Here is a 15,990-nt window from a genome sequence, read left to right as displayed (position 1 = left end):
CAAGAGTAGACACTGCAAACAGAGAGGTTTGACAGCTCAGAAAGGAGAAGTCCTTATTGGATGAAACAAAGTCTGCCAATAGAGGATATGTTTATTTTTTTATTTTTTTATTTATTTATTTATTGCCTTTAATAGGGTTACTCAAGGTCCTGCATCAACTCAATAAATCCTTACCACCACAGTCATTAGAGAAGCTGAAATTGATCCATTATTTCAAAGTTCTCCTTTGGCAAGTGGCCACATCTCCATATCCTGTGCTATCACATCCTGAATATTCTGCTGAAATAACATCATGATCCACCCATACACTGAGCAATGACATATTTTTTGTTGTTCTAATGCTATTATGGCACTCTCAAAAAGAAAATTTACCTCCCTAAGCAGTTTCACTTGCTGTACAAACTGACTCTCCAACTCAGGTAGAAGCAAATGAGAAAAAAGTTCAGTGATAGAGCAAAGCATGCAAGATTTTCTAAAGTGTTTAAATTACAGCCTGTGCCTTCCTAAAAATAAACCATCATCAGAGAGGTGAATGTAAAATAAAAGGTCTGCTTTTGCAACTATGAACCTATGTCAATTTTGCAACCTACTGTCAATTACTGGCATCAAATGATGTTCAGAGGTTTGTTTGAGGCACTTATTAGCAAGTAAAGTAGACATTCATTAGCAGAGCACTGCACAAAAAAAAAAAAAAAAAAGTATTTGTCTTGCTTTCCAGCATAAATATCTCAATCAAAATGCATTTACTTGAGAAGCAAAATGACATAAGATAATAAGCCTTGTTTTCTGAAAAAAAAAAAAAGTATAAAAACTGAGATTATACTTAAAAAAAGGAAAAATATGTGCTAATGAGTTAAGAAAAAAACTTGTTTTCCCTTTGAACTAAGAATTTTTCTTACCCCCACTACCAGATTTTATGCTTTATTTGATACACTAAACTTTTTTTAAAAATAGTTTTCTTTGCCAAAATGCAAAAGCATGTAAAAACAAAACCAATTATGGTTGGTCGCTTTACATATCAGTCAAGCAATCTCTTCCTATCTATGTGAGCAGTTATTGGCCAGAATAAGTGGATTAGACTTTATTTTAATGGTCAAACGTCTTAATACACTACACTTCAACTCACTTGCCATTAAAGAGAAGTGATCTCACATCATGTAACCAACCATGTTTATACCCATAATCAACATGCCATTTCAATATTGGCATCACAAACAACATTAATATGAAGTTATGAACCAGTTCATGAGTGCATAATGGAAAAAAAGGTAAAAAAAAAAAAAACACATAATTGTGCATATATTATGTGTTCAATCACTACCAAGTATAAAACCAGAGAGGCTTTGCATATGAACTCAGAAAAGCTCTAATATGAATATTGTACACAAACCCAGTTTACACTGTAAATTAAATTATGTTATTTAAAGAAACCACTCTGAACATGACAGCACCACTCCGAAGCTATTACCGGATACTGGCTGCACAACACATAAAGACGGTTTATGGCAATCATCAAATGAGGACAGCTATTACACGTGCTGTCACATGGAGGAGGAGCAAGCAGAATTGAGTATTTGACTGGCTGTTTCATGCCATCAATCAGCCATAAAAGGCAAGAGGGAGTTCTGCCCACTTACATTGTATGCATACAGAAATTATACATCAGTTTCTGCAAGGCCTCTTGGCCTCTTGCCTCTTGGCTAAAGAAACAGAAGCTAACAGGTCGCGGGGAAGTGATGTAAGATGTCGTAACTTATCAAATTGCTCCGCACCATTTCACCATTAAACATACATGCAGGAAAGACACGGTGCTGTAAATCTCAAAGCCTGCTGGGAAAACTGGGAGGGCATAAATTGAAGTGGATTAAAGTTGTTTTTCATCATCACGGGTGCACTGACGAACGAGAGGGTTTGCCATTACCCAACAAAGCTGTATAAAGTTCTTATATGGTGCACAGGGGCTGGGGCCAAGAGTTTGATGGCCGACTTACTTTTATGTTTATCTTTTCTCCACTATAAAACTATGAAAGGCTCTGCTGATTGGGCAATCGGAACGCATACCTGAAGCTGATGGCATGGCAGCCATGTTTTAATTTGACACAGCCCTCAGGCCGGCCTGCTTTTTAATGGACCATTTGCAGAGTGTAGCTATTTATGAGCAATAAAATGGTGCAGGGCCCCCACTGAGCTGAGGGCTACTCTAGTTTAACTAGTGTCGTCTATTAATTTAATTTCACCCCACCCTGACTTCCCAATGGAGCTTCCAATGGAGGTAGATTTTCTGAGCCACTCTTCAGAGGGCTACTTTATTAAAGCATCATTTTACTTTCTATGACTAAATTATGATCATACTGGCAAGATAAAATTGCTTAGTATAAGATGCCAAAAGGGCCGCACATGAAGTAGGCTACCTCTAAAAATAGCATAGATAAAATTAAACATAAAATGAAACTCTACACAAATGTGCAAATGCAAATACAAATGCTTGGCCAAAGAATTGCAAGCATGTGGTCATGGGATAGATCACCCAAAATTTTAAATTGTCATTTACTCACACTCATGTCATTCCAAACTTTACCTTGGGGTCCAAACAACACTGGACTGCATATTCTTCAAAATATCTTCATTTATGAACGAGAGATTCATACAAGTTTGGAACCACATGGAGGTGAGTAAATAATGTCTAGATTACTATTGTAACCCCCATTCCCTGAAGGAGGGAACGGCAGCGTTACTGACGATACTGACGTAATGGGGTCTCGCTTGGGAGCCCTATCACCTCCAAGTGGTACAAAACGAGCCAATGGGAATTGGCCAGTGAGATTAACATGCCGCGCCACACCACCCGCACCCGGGTATAAGTAGGACCAGCATACTCACTTCCATTCATATTTTGCTGAGGAGCCGAGATAGGTACCCCGGCAGTTCAGCGGTGATCCAGGGCTATGGCAAGGGGACGTAATGTGCCCTAAAGGAGGGAACAGAGGTTACAATAGTAACCTAGAGGTTCCCATTTTAGTCAGTCACGTTCGACATTACATCGATACTGACGTAATGGGGTCCCAATGGAAAACACCATAGCAACTGAACCACGGCAGGCCAAGGGCACCTTCCGCGACTTTAGTAAACAGGGGTGACAGGGACAGCCCGAAGGGTAGGACCTTGTACTGGTATGCCTGACCCTCGAACGCAAAGCGTAGAAATGTTCTGTGTTGAGGGAGGATCAAGACATGGAAGTACGCGTCCTTCAAGTCGATCGCTGCAAACCAATCCTGGACGCGAAAGCACGTGAGGATGCGTTTCAGGGTGAGCATCTTGAACGAGAGTTTGTGAAGGGCCCGATTCAAGACCAAGGTCCAAGATTGGCTGTAACCCCCTGCCTTTTTTGGGTACTATGAAGTATGGGCTGTAAAACCCTGACTTCATCTCGGCTGGAGGGACAGGCTCTATTGCGTCCTTCGCCAAGAGGACTGCAATTTCTGCCCGCAAGACCGGGCCATCCTTGCCTGCCTCCGAGGTATACAAGACGCTGCTGAACCTTGGGGGAAGCCTGGCAAACTGAATCGCATCGCCGAGTCTGACTGTTTGAATGAGCCAACGGGACGGGTTGGGGAGCCGTAGCCAGGCTCCCAAGCTCCGTATGAGTGGCACCATCTGGACAGCAGAAATACCCGCGGAGGGGGCAGCGTGGAGCACTGAGGCCCAACCCGGGAGGCGGAGTGTTCATAGTAAAGGCAGTGAGTGTGGTGCACTCACATGGCTCCGAGTGTCCCTTGGGGGACGGGGCAGGGAGGCGTGGGGAGGCTGTGATTTATGGCCTCCGTCTGCTTATGCACTGCCGAGAACTGCTGGGCAAAGTCCTCCACAGTTTTGCCGAAGAGGCCAGCCTGGGAAATGGGGGCGTCGAGAAAGCGAACTTTGTCTGTGTCCTTCATTTCGGCCAGGTCCAACCAGAGATGACGCTCCTGGACCACCAGGGTGGACATGGTCTGACCCAGGGCACGCACCGTGACTTTCGTTGCCTGGAGGGCGAGGTCAGTCACCGTGCGCAGTTCTTGCAGTAGCCCTGGCTCTGAACTACCCTTGTGCAGCTCTTTCAGAGCTTTCGCCTGATGGACCTGCAAGATGGCCATGGCGTGCCAGGGCGGAGCCCGCCTGTCCAGCAGCAGAGTAAGCTTTAGCATCCAGAGCTGCCATCGTCTTACTCACCTTGGATGGGAGGTGCAGACGATTCCACCAGGTGGCAGCAGACTGTGGGCACAAGTGCAGCGCAATCGCACACTCCACCTGTGGAATGTCCACGTAACCCTTGGCGGCCCCACCATCAAGGGTAGTGAGAGTGGAGGAGGCAGAAGAATGGTTTCTGGCAGTGATTGACATCAGATCCTCATTCGGAGCACCGAATGTGATGTGGGGAACCTCCGAAAAGGGTCCCGCAGCAGCAGCCGGCAACTCGATGGCACATGCCGTAATAGAGTGGGAGGTTCGTGGGGCGGACCCGACAAAGAAGCTTCCACTGTAACCCTCAGATCACCCAGAGTGCTAACCAGACCAGCAGCTTTAGCAACAGAGGGGACTCGTGCCTCCATATTAAAGAAGGAGAGTCACGATCGCAACACCAACATGGACGTGCCCTCGCAGTGAGGGAAAATTTGCACTTGAAGGTGAGAGAGAAACCGTTCAGTTCCGAAGCAAAAGTATGAATGGAAGTGAGTATGCCGGTCCTATTTATACCCGGATGTGCCAGGTGGGTGTGGCGTGGCATGTAAATCTCACTGGCCAATTCCCATCGGCTCATTTTGTACCACTTGGAGGTGATAAGGCTCCCAAGCAAGACCCTATTACGTCAGTATCGACGTAATGTCGAACTGACTGAATGGGAACTGAATTTTCTTAATGTATTGTGCTTCTTGTGGCAGTATTATTATTAAGATGAGTAATGTTGACAATTAAACTAACTTTAACTAACCTGCTCAGCAAGATTGTCAGCAAGAATTGTTGCTCCGGCATGACAGTAATTGATCGGAAAGATAAAACTAAACAAGATGCCCCTAGTGGCAACACTGAAAATGAACATCCATTGGATTACTAATGTTCTGATTTTTGAACAAAATAATGCATGAACAGCTACAAGTACTACGTGTATTTTCAGTGTTACAGTAACAGATCAACCAAACAACTACATTTTGACTCAATGTTTATCTATGTAGTACATTTCAAAACAAGGGGAGGTTGAAGCAAAGTTATGTGTAGGCCTAATTAAAAAAAAAAAAAAAAAAAAAAGTATAAAGATTTAAAAAGAAATTACTATTTATAATAAAATTAAGAGGAAATAATGCTAATAACTAGATTTTATATCATAAAATTGTCTGCATAAAATTAATTTGGAATGAAGAAACATCTCAGTTTCTCATAACTTTTGTTAAGCGCTATTAGTAGCCAAGTTTGCAGAACCCTGGTTTCATTCAAAGCAAAGACATTTGCAACAATAGCAGAGGTACTTGTGGCAGCGTGGTGTTGTGAGAAATGAATAACAAATGAGAGAGCTTTGAGCATGATCTGTGCATTTAAATTGACTACAAATGTATCTAATTAAAGTATCAAAAGGTAATTAGAATCAAGTTAGAACACGAGGACTCAAAAACACACAAGGCACAGGTCTCTGCACCTAATTAACGCTGACAAATTTGAATAGTGTGTATTCAGCCTTTCGAATATAAATCCATTCGGTCTCTTTTCCCCCATCTCTAATGGCTACAGAACTGTCTTATTCATTTACCCTTTAAAACGAGTGGGGAAAAAAAAAAAAAAAAACGTCTGGCTTGACACAAAGTGGATAAGTTCAATAACGGTAATTCTGTCACCTTTGTTCTCTCACACGCACATCCCACATTAACATTCCGAAAGAGAAGAAAGCCTTTGATTTGTGGAATGTCTGTATTCAAACTGGAAAATGCCTTTTACATATTAATTGGGATCAGCCAACTGGCAAGAAAGGGACCTGTTCCGGTTCTGTTGCGCCCTCTGTCTCTATCCTTCAACCTCTGGCACTCATCCGCCCGTTACGCACAGCCATAATAACATGAAAGAAATACGAAGGATTCTGGAGACAGACATGCATTACGCTGCTTTAAACAGAAGTCTGGGGGATAAAAAGGCAAAATTTCCTTCAATTTTCCATATGGGATGTCTGCAATGGAATTTTCAAATTTAGAGTTTATAAAGTGAGTTTACCAGCCCTCCTTTGGTCAGCTATGAGTAATCGTGACTGTGAGAGTGGTTTTCTATCTATCTACTTACCTAGTTATCTGACAATTGCGCTTTGATGACTAGTTATCAATCTATGTAGTAATAGGAATTTTAAAGAATTAAATAATTTCAGTCACTTAATGGCACCATTAACAATTCTTATATCAAAAATTGGCAAAAAAAGAGAGAGAGAGAGAGAGAGAGAGAGAGAGAAATGCTATTCCATTGCCAAATGATAATTTTAAACAATAATAATAGTAATAATAATCTTTTAATAACTTTGTGCCAGCACGGTCTGAAGATGATCTAAGCCAATTTGGTGAAAATCGCACTTGGTGAATCGCATTTGGTGAAAAGTTCGAAAAGAAAGAAGAATTTTACAATCTGTTAATTGGCCTGAATTATTTTAAACTAAAACATTACACAAAAAAAAGTGGTAATAATTTCATTAATTTATTTTATTAAATAGTGCAACTTTAATACATATTGTCACATGAACAACTAGAAAGTAACTACAATGATTTAAGTCTCACACATCGCTGTATGTGTTTGATTCACTACAAACAATCAAAGGAATCGGGCTATCCTGGTAGCTCTCACATTCACACAGCAACAGAATAACGGTTGTCAGTCCTGTATTTGAGTCCTTAATACAGGTTATGTTCACACGCAGTACGGTTATTTACGGGAGTGACAACCGCATTCTATAACAGAACTCACACCCGTAAATTTTCAGGACTCACAACCGCATTCTCAGAAATTCTGCGCTGTATGAACAAAAACGGACTAGACAACTAGTTGTCTGTTATGTCATACAGTGCGAGAGAAACGTTCTTCTACAGTCAGAAAGCAGCTAGCGTGCGATGCTAACGGTGCTAACGGACTTTTACAGTCTGTTAACAGATTGTTAGGAGGGAATCAGCGATGCTTGACAGTTTTAAATTGTTTTTGTTTGCAGTGCAACTGTAACGTAAAATAGTCTAGCCATCGTGATAATGCGTTGTCACTCACCGATATATACTACACTTACCATAGTAAAACCATGCGCTTTCTTAACTTTTAGCAGTCAAATTCATTTTAATGTAAATTTAACAGGTATGAAATATGATGACTAAGAGAAAAAGACTGCTAATGAGAAGACAAGCACTTGACGGCGGTAGGTTAGTGGGGAAATATATGTATTTATTATTCAGAATGCACATTTGGAAGGGAAATAAACATTTTAGCAGGTTGAAGATAATTAATGTTAATGCAGAGAATATGATTAATTGTTTAAACAACATTTTGCAGCCCTAAAACATAGTAATAATCCGCGTTGTCATGAGAAGCTCTCTATATGTAAGTGCGCTGAACGCTTACTGGAAACGCTCGAGCCGTAATAAGTAGAACGCGGAAGTAGTTGTGCAAGTAGTCCATTCAAATGCCGTGTCATGCGCGAGACAGCGAAGGACATGAGACGCGAGTGCAACAGTTAAAGACTCCGGCTAGTGCGTGTTTACATTGATGCTGCTGTCGTTTAATGAACTTTTGATGGATGAACTCGCGATTCAAATGGTATCTTGTCATGTCAAAAGTGATAAGACTTTTCAATTTTATAGACGTCGACATCTTTAATTTTACATTGGTCACTGTCATTATGGTTACTAGTAAGAGATTACGACCTTGACTCTCGTTGCACGTTCATACAGACAGTGTTCGAGAAGCTACTGTAAGTTGCTGTGTGAACGGGACATTTCGACACTCACATCTGTAAGTAAATGCTGTTGTCAATCTCAAAAACTGACAGTGCGAACATGTGTTAGAATAGAATTGACTCATCACAATCATTTCTACATTGGTTGCATGCTATGTGTTCAATTCGCTAAAAAGAATCGCTTGTTCTGTGATCTGACTATTGTGATTGTGCCGTAGATTCAGTAGTGGTGTTGTGGTGCCATTCAATGGGTGCTTCTCAATATCCCTCCTCGTTTCCTCGCTCCTCCGTCCTCCATCCTATGACCCGGAAACCGATCAAGCTCAGCCATCTTGAAGGACATCTCAATTCTCTAATTGCACTGCGAGGAGGCGAGGATCGAGGAGCAAGGAAGCTTCCTGAGGAGTCATGAGCGAGGATACACAGGTGTATCCTTTGCGAAAGTCTTTCTCGTCGAGAAACGTGACGCACGTATACATTCTCCTCCCCCTTCATATCTGTCACAATAATTTAAATGTATGCTTTACTTTTGCAGTTTAAATAAACTTTACATCTCACGGATTTCAACGGGGCATCATGCTTTATTAATATATTATATATTTTTTTAATAACCAAACTTTAACAACATGTGGGTAGATCCCTCGAGTGCAGCTGATGACGCTTTGAAGTGACGCTAAAGGGAGCGAGGATCATTACACTTGATTCAATTCCTCCATCCTCGAGTCTTTTCCTTGCATCCTTCCCTCGCATCCTGAAGGGGTGGAGCTAAGACGCGAGGAAAGGAAACGAGGATGCACAAATAAGAACTGAATGAGTATTGCAGGAAACTCTGTTTGATTATTTTTGTATTGGTGTTCCTTTCACGCTGGTGGAAGAAAGCAAGAAAGTGTTTTATTTTTTATTTTATTTAATACTTTTATTCAGCTAGGACACATTCAATTGATCAAAAGTTTAAAAAAAAATAATGCTCTTCTTTTGTCTTTTGAACTTTCTATTTAGCAAAGAATCCTGGAAAAAAAATGTATCACGGTTTCAACAAAAATATGAAGCAGCACAACTGTTTTTAACATTGATAATAATAAGAAATGTTTATCGAGCAGCAAATCAGCATATTTTAATGATTTCTGAATGATCATGTGACACTGAAGACTGGAGTGATGATGCCATCACAGGAATAAATTACATTTTAAAAACTTAAAAAAGACCTTTTGAATGGTAGTATATCTGATATGTGTGTTTATGTCCACAAGGCACTAATAATGCAGTTCTCACACTTCAAAAAAAGAAATTTCTTTTAGAGAGAGACTCCGTTGAGTTCTGTTGTGGACAGCAGTGATCAAAGTAATAATTTATAAAATGAGGAGTAAAACTGAACACTTTGAAGGTGACCCCTGTATGTGAACTTTTATCATGCCTCTGCACACTAGGAGCGCCTACCTAAAGGAGGTTCCCCAGGGGCTGCCCGCCGCAGGGACAGGCTGACAGATGAGAGTTCAAACAGAGAGGAGAAGCTGTGCAAGAGAGGAAAGGAGAGAGAACAAGGAGAACAGATGAAGACAGGGATGAGGACGTCACCCAAGTGGAAGGGGGTGAAAGTGCGTGCGTGCGTGCGAGGGGTAGCCATCAATAATAAGTGAAAGGCAGTTCTGACAGCTGCAAAAAAAAAGAGAGAGAGGGAGCAAGAGAGAGAATCTTTGATCTCTGTGGGGGGAATTCACTAAACAGCTTCTTCTGAGTGTGGAACACTAACCACTTGCAATCCATTTTAACCAGGTGCAATCTGTATAGTGCTGCATGTGTAATATGAAGTAATTGTCACTCTAAAACTGGGATCTCCAACACGTCTCCAGTGAGCTACTAGTAGCTCGTGATTAGTGGTAGCTCGCTAAGACATACTGCGCTTCTCGTCCAGTGTGCGACTGCCTTTATGTTCACCAAGTCTGCATTTATTTGATAGAAAACAAATAAAGTAAATATATGTGAAATATATATATATACTTTTTAATAGGTCTACCTGCTTTCTATTTGAATATATTTAATAGATATATTTCATATATAATTCATGCCTGTGATGGCAAAGCTGAATTTTATGCAGTCATTAAGTCATCAATGGCATATGATCCTTCAGAAATCATTAATATGCTGACAGATTTGCTGCACAAGAAACATTTCTTATTATCAATGTTGAAAACAGTTGTGCTGCTTAATTTTTATGGAAACCGTAATGCATTTATTTAATATAATATAAGAACATAATTTATTTGAATTAGAAATACTTTGTAATATTATAAAAATATTTACTGTCACCTTTAATCAATTTAATGTGTCCTTGCTGAAAAAAAGCAATAATTTCTTTAAAAAAATAAAAAATAAAATAAAATAAAAAACTTACTGACCTCTATCTTTTTTTTAAAGGGTTAGTTCACCCAAAAATGAAAATTCTGTCATTAATTACTCACCCTCATTTCGTTCCACACCCGTAAGACCTTCGTTCATCTTCGGAACACAAATTAAGATATTTTTCATAAAATCCGATGGCTCAGTGAGGCCTGCATTGCCAGCAAGACAATTACTTTCAAACGCCCAGAAAGCTACTAAAGACATATTTAAAACAGTTCATGTGACTACAGTGGTTGTAATGAAGTGACGAGAATACTTTTTGTGTGCCAAAAAAACAAAATAACGACTTTATTCAACAATATCTAGTGATGGGAAATTGCAAAACACTGCTTCATGAAGCTTCAAAGCTTTACGAATCTTTTGTTTCGAATCAGTAGTTCGAAGCTCGTATCAAACTGCCAAAGTCATGTAATTTCAGTAAACGAGGCTTCGTTACATCATAAGTGTTTTGAAATTTCAATGGTTCACCACAGGGGGGCGTGACTTTGGCAGTTTGATACACGCTCCGAACCACTGATTCAAAACAAAAGATTCGTAAAGCTTTGAAGCTTCATGAAGCAGTGTTATTTTGTTTATATCTTAATTTGTGTTCCGAAGATGAATGAAGGTCTTACAGGTGTGGAACGACATGAGGGTGAGTAATTAATGACAGAATTTTCATTTTTGGGTGAACTAACCCTTTAACCTTTATAGTACACACACACACACACACACACACAAACACACACACAGACACACGCACAAATAAATCAAAAACGAATACATTCATCACATGCATTGCTAAGACTTATTGATGTTAGTTTGTGCTGTTGTTTTCCCTCTAAAATGATGTCACTTCCTGGAAGATGATATCATTGAGATCGGGCTTTTTTAAAAGGAATATTACAAAAGACTTGAATTTGAAATAGAGAGCACAAGCACAACTTTTAAACTGATTACCAATTAAAACATTATTCCCAAGAAAACATGTTTCCAACATTTTTTCAGTAAAATTTGTTAACATTCACCCATATGTTCACTTAATTGTGACCATATGTGAGCCTATCATTTTATCTAACACATAAAAAAATCCTAAATAGCATGAAAAATAAGGACCAAGTGTCAGAAAAGAGAACTACTGTAAGGGTGAGCAAGAAAAATATGAAAAATATGAGTATACTAATGATTATGTCAGGCTCACATAAATAATTTTTTCATGTCTCACATTTACCTCTTTGTTTTCTCGAAGACTGTTAAGAAACCATTTACAATGCTCTGTCTGCCATTACACTGACACAGCGTTTTATCATGATGAAGAGTGATTTCCGTCTCATAAATATGATGACAATAACAACTACAGTATTATAACAGCCACCGGAATGATAGCGCTAATGTGAATATTAAGGAAAGATACGAGCCATTAATCTTCTTTTCAGCTCATATTAATTTAGCGAGCAGAACGTCAGCTAAAATATGTCGGTGTACTAGGAGGATTTAGGATATGCATCTTTGGGAAAGCGGGGGGACGGATTGCTCTGAAACTTCAGAAGTCAATTTGTGAGGAGGGGGGAATCCATTCATCTCAGAGAGAATCAAAAAGAGCAGAAAAGAAGATTGAGAACAGAAAGGCTGTAGACAAGAGGAAGGAAGATGAAAAGCATAATCACTAAAAGTACCTTTGTGTTCTAGAAATAAAAACATGTTTTAAAAAGTCTTAAAAGTCTTGCATTGTGGGTACTAGTGGTTGGAATCTTTAGGCACCTAACGATTTGATTCCAAATTTGATTTAAACTCTAATCCAATTCCAAAACTGTTTTTGATGCATTACACAATTCAGATTTTGAGCTTTTCCAGAATTGTTTGTGAACGAATCACAATGCATAGATGAAACGATTTTTCTCCCGCCTATAGTGGGTGCAGTATGTACATGGATACAAACTCTATAGATCGAGCCAAATTTGATAAGAATATATTTGCATTTATACGAGCGAGACAGAAATGAGATTACTGAGAAATGAAAGTTACTGCCCTCACTGTGCACCTGATCAAGCACCAGCAGACTGTCTGTTCTTCTGTGTGATTCACATAAATATTCTGTCAGTACAATTGCGCTTTGATGACTAGAGCGTGATCAAACTGCTCAAAAAATGAATTAAAATCAAATGGACTACAAAAAAATAGACTGAAAACACTAAAGTACATAATCTTCTCATATCTACCATGTCAGATGGTAGATGGTCCGAAACTAATTCCGCCCACCTCCTCTAGTCCCTGCAGATTTCTGTTCATATTTAAAGGATTATGTCACCCAAAAATGCGGTCATCATTTATGCACCTTGATGCACTCAAACCTGTATAACTTACAAATTTCAAAAAAGATGAAAGTATACATAAAAGTATTAAAAAAAAAAATTGTCTATGGCTTGTGTTCTATATTTCAAGTCTTCTGAAGCCATGTGAAAGATTTAAATAAAGAACACATTGGAATTTAACTTGCTATTCACTGATAATCTTCCCCTCCAATGAGCTGTTAACCTCTGCAATGAGATCACTGTTTCAGTGAGTTCAACTCAAGAACCATATTTGTGTGATTTGTGAATGAATGAATCTCTCAGTTTTTATGAACTGCATCAACCGATTCATTAAAACAATACTCAAAAGATTTCCAGTAAACTTCCATTTTATTTTGTTTCTCGCATAAAGCTATCATCTACTGACAAAGCTGTCAGTAGACTTGAAATATGTTGCAATTTTAATTTCAATTTTATGGTGCTTTTGTGTTCTTTTTGTAGCTTATAAGCTTTAGATCCTGTTCTTTATAATTGCATGAAAAAAAACTTTTCTGTTTTGTAGAAGAAATCATATGGGTTTGGAACAACATGACAGTGCAAATGATGGTATTAATTTGTGGGTGAACTAGTCAGTAAAAATTTAAAGGGTTAGTTCACCCAAAAATGAAAATTCTGTCCTTAATTACTCATCCTCATGGCATTCCACACCCATAAGATCTTCATTCATCTTCGGAACACAAATTAGGATATTTTTGATAAAATCCGATAGCTCAGTGAGGCCTGCATTGACAGCAAGTTAATTTACACTTCCAAACGCCCAGAAAGGTACTAAAGTTATATTTAAAACAGTTCATGTGACTACAGTGGTTCAACCTTAATGTTATGAAGCGACAAGAATACTTCTTTTGCTCCAAAAAAACCCCCCCAAAAAAAACAAAATAACAACTTTATTCAACAATATCTAGTGATGGCCTATTTCAAAACACTGCTTCATGAAGCTTCGAAGCTTTACGATTCTTTTGTTTCGAATCAGTGGTTCGGAGCGCCAAAGTCACATGATTTCAATAAATGAGGCTTCGTTACATCATAAGTGTTTCGAAATTTCAATGGTTCACATGAGCTTTGGCAGTTTGATACGCTCCGAACCACTGATTCGAAACAAAAGATTCGTAAAGCTTCGAAGCTTCATGAAGCAGTGTTTTGAAATCGGCCATCACTAGATATTGTTGAATAAAGTCGTTATTTTGTTTTTTTTGGTGCACAAAAAGTATTCTCGTTGCTTCGTAACATTAAGGTTGAACCACTTTAGTCACATGAACTGTATTAAATATAACTTTTTAGTACCTTTCTGGGAATTTGAAAGTGTTAATTAACTTGCTGTCAGTGCAGGCCTCACTGAGCCATCGGATTTTATCAAAAATGTTTTAATTTGTGTTCCGAAAATGAACGAAGATCTTACGGGTGTGGAACGACATGAGGGTGAGTACTTAATGACAGAATTTTAATTTTTGGGTGAACTAACCTTTTAATACTTTTTTGTACCTCTTTGGTTGTACTACAAAATGTTGGTATGCATATAACAACACTTACATCGTTCTGCTGTGGATGAAATGGAAGAGATGCGAAGAAAGTCCAGTATTCTTTACAAAAATGGAACCGGTTTTCGAGAAGAACTTCTATTCCCAACCCTAGTCTGGGTGCAAAGTATAAAATAGTCAGACAATGAGAATGAAAGAACTGCTTTTTTCTCCCATGATTACTGTGTGTGTGGTGCAGGTGAATTCTTCTGATCCCACGGTTGCTGACTCACTGGGTTGTTTCATCAGCGTCTGAGCACTCCATAATGGTGGAGCTGCAGGAGTGATGGGCTCAGAAACTGAACACACAACAGCAAGAGAGACGAGAGGCAGACGGGCAGAAAGAAATGCACTGCAGGACTGTGCGGCAATGAAGAAACAGATATTTAGGAAAAATGGGAACTAGGAAATTGAGAAAAGAGAAAGAGAAAAAGAGATAGAGGGAGACAAAAGATAGATATTAGAACAGCAATGGAAAACAAAGGACAAAAATGATAGTCTCAAGAAAGAACATGTTTGTATTGTACAGTATTTCTGTTAATTAACATTAAACTGATACTATAAAGTATATGTGCCAGGTTTAGCCATAATTTTCACCTGCTGTTTCTGGGCAGGATGATGTTTACAACGCTATTAGCCAAATATATCAAAACTTAAACCATCATAACAGTCTAAAACAGTTGTTCTCAACCTTTTGATTCCAAGGCTTCCCATTGTCCACAACAATACTTGAAGGCCCCATGACTTTTCCAGTTTTGTTAGTGACTGGTACACAAGTTTGCCTGCCCATTCAGTCTTAACAGTTAATGGTAAACAAATTTGGCTTGCTGTCCGAGCTAAACCTCCTTATAACAGTACTGTGCAGAGGGAGAATAAGAGAAATAGAGAAGGAGATGGGGAGGAGGAGGGATGCTGGAAGAATTGTCGCTGGGATGACGCAGTGACTGCTGCTCATATACGCTCGTAATGATGATTGACAGGACTGAATGTTTAGGCTCCTCCCGAACCTGCATTTGGAAATGAAAGTGTAAGTTCTGCCAGGAAGACTCAATGTTACGTCACCTATTAGTTTAGATCTACCAATCATTATCTTACATTTGGAGTACAAAAGATCGCTGACACATGTCTGAGTCCGCAGATGCTGAAGCCAACCTTCACCTCCATCCTCCCCACCACCACCAGGATGGTCCCTGTCCATACCTCCCAGGGGGTCGGCTACGCCCCTGCCTTCATCTTCAGGCAGGAAATGCAGAGTCCACAACCCTTTAGGATGTGAGCTACGGATGGGGCCTACGCCAAAGAACTTTATCTTACAATATTTTGCTTGCTGATTGTTAATAAATATCATTGTTACGTTATCTTGCCTCCCGAGTCTTTCTGGTAGAACTACATATAAAATGCAGTATACTTGAGTTTCATTTCGTTTCTCGCACAAAGCTACTGTATGGTGTCAGTAGATTTGAAATATGTTGCATGGACCAATTTTATGGTGCCTTTGTGTTCTTTTTGAAGCTTAAAAGCTTCAGCCCCTGTTCATTACAACTTTGTTTTGATTTGTTTTGGTTTTTTTTGGTTTTTTTGTGTAAGAAATAAAATCATACAGGATTTTACACAACATTTGAAGGCCCTATGACTTTTCCAGTTGATTTACTGGATAAGGCTTAAGGATAAAGATTTTTAAAAAAATATATATTTTTTTTTTTTACTCACAATTTCAACCTGATAAAATATTTCATAGCTTGGCATAATTCATTTTCACTATTCATTAAAAAATATTTAATTAATTTGCATTACTTTTCCA

The sequence above is a fragment of the Ctenopharyngodon idella genome, chromosome 18, assembly GCF_019924925.1.
Source record: "Ctenopharyngodon idella isolate HZGC_01 chromosome 18, HZGC01, whole genome shotgun sequence".
NCBI lineage: Eukaryota > Metazoa > Chordata > Actinopteri > Cypriniformes > Xenocyprididae > Ctenopharyngodon > Ctenopharyngodon idella.
Note: the sequence above shows the minus strand (reverse complement) of the source record.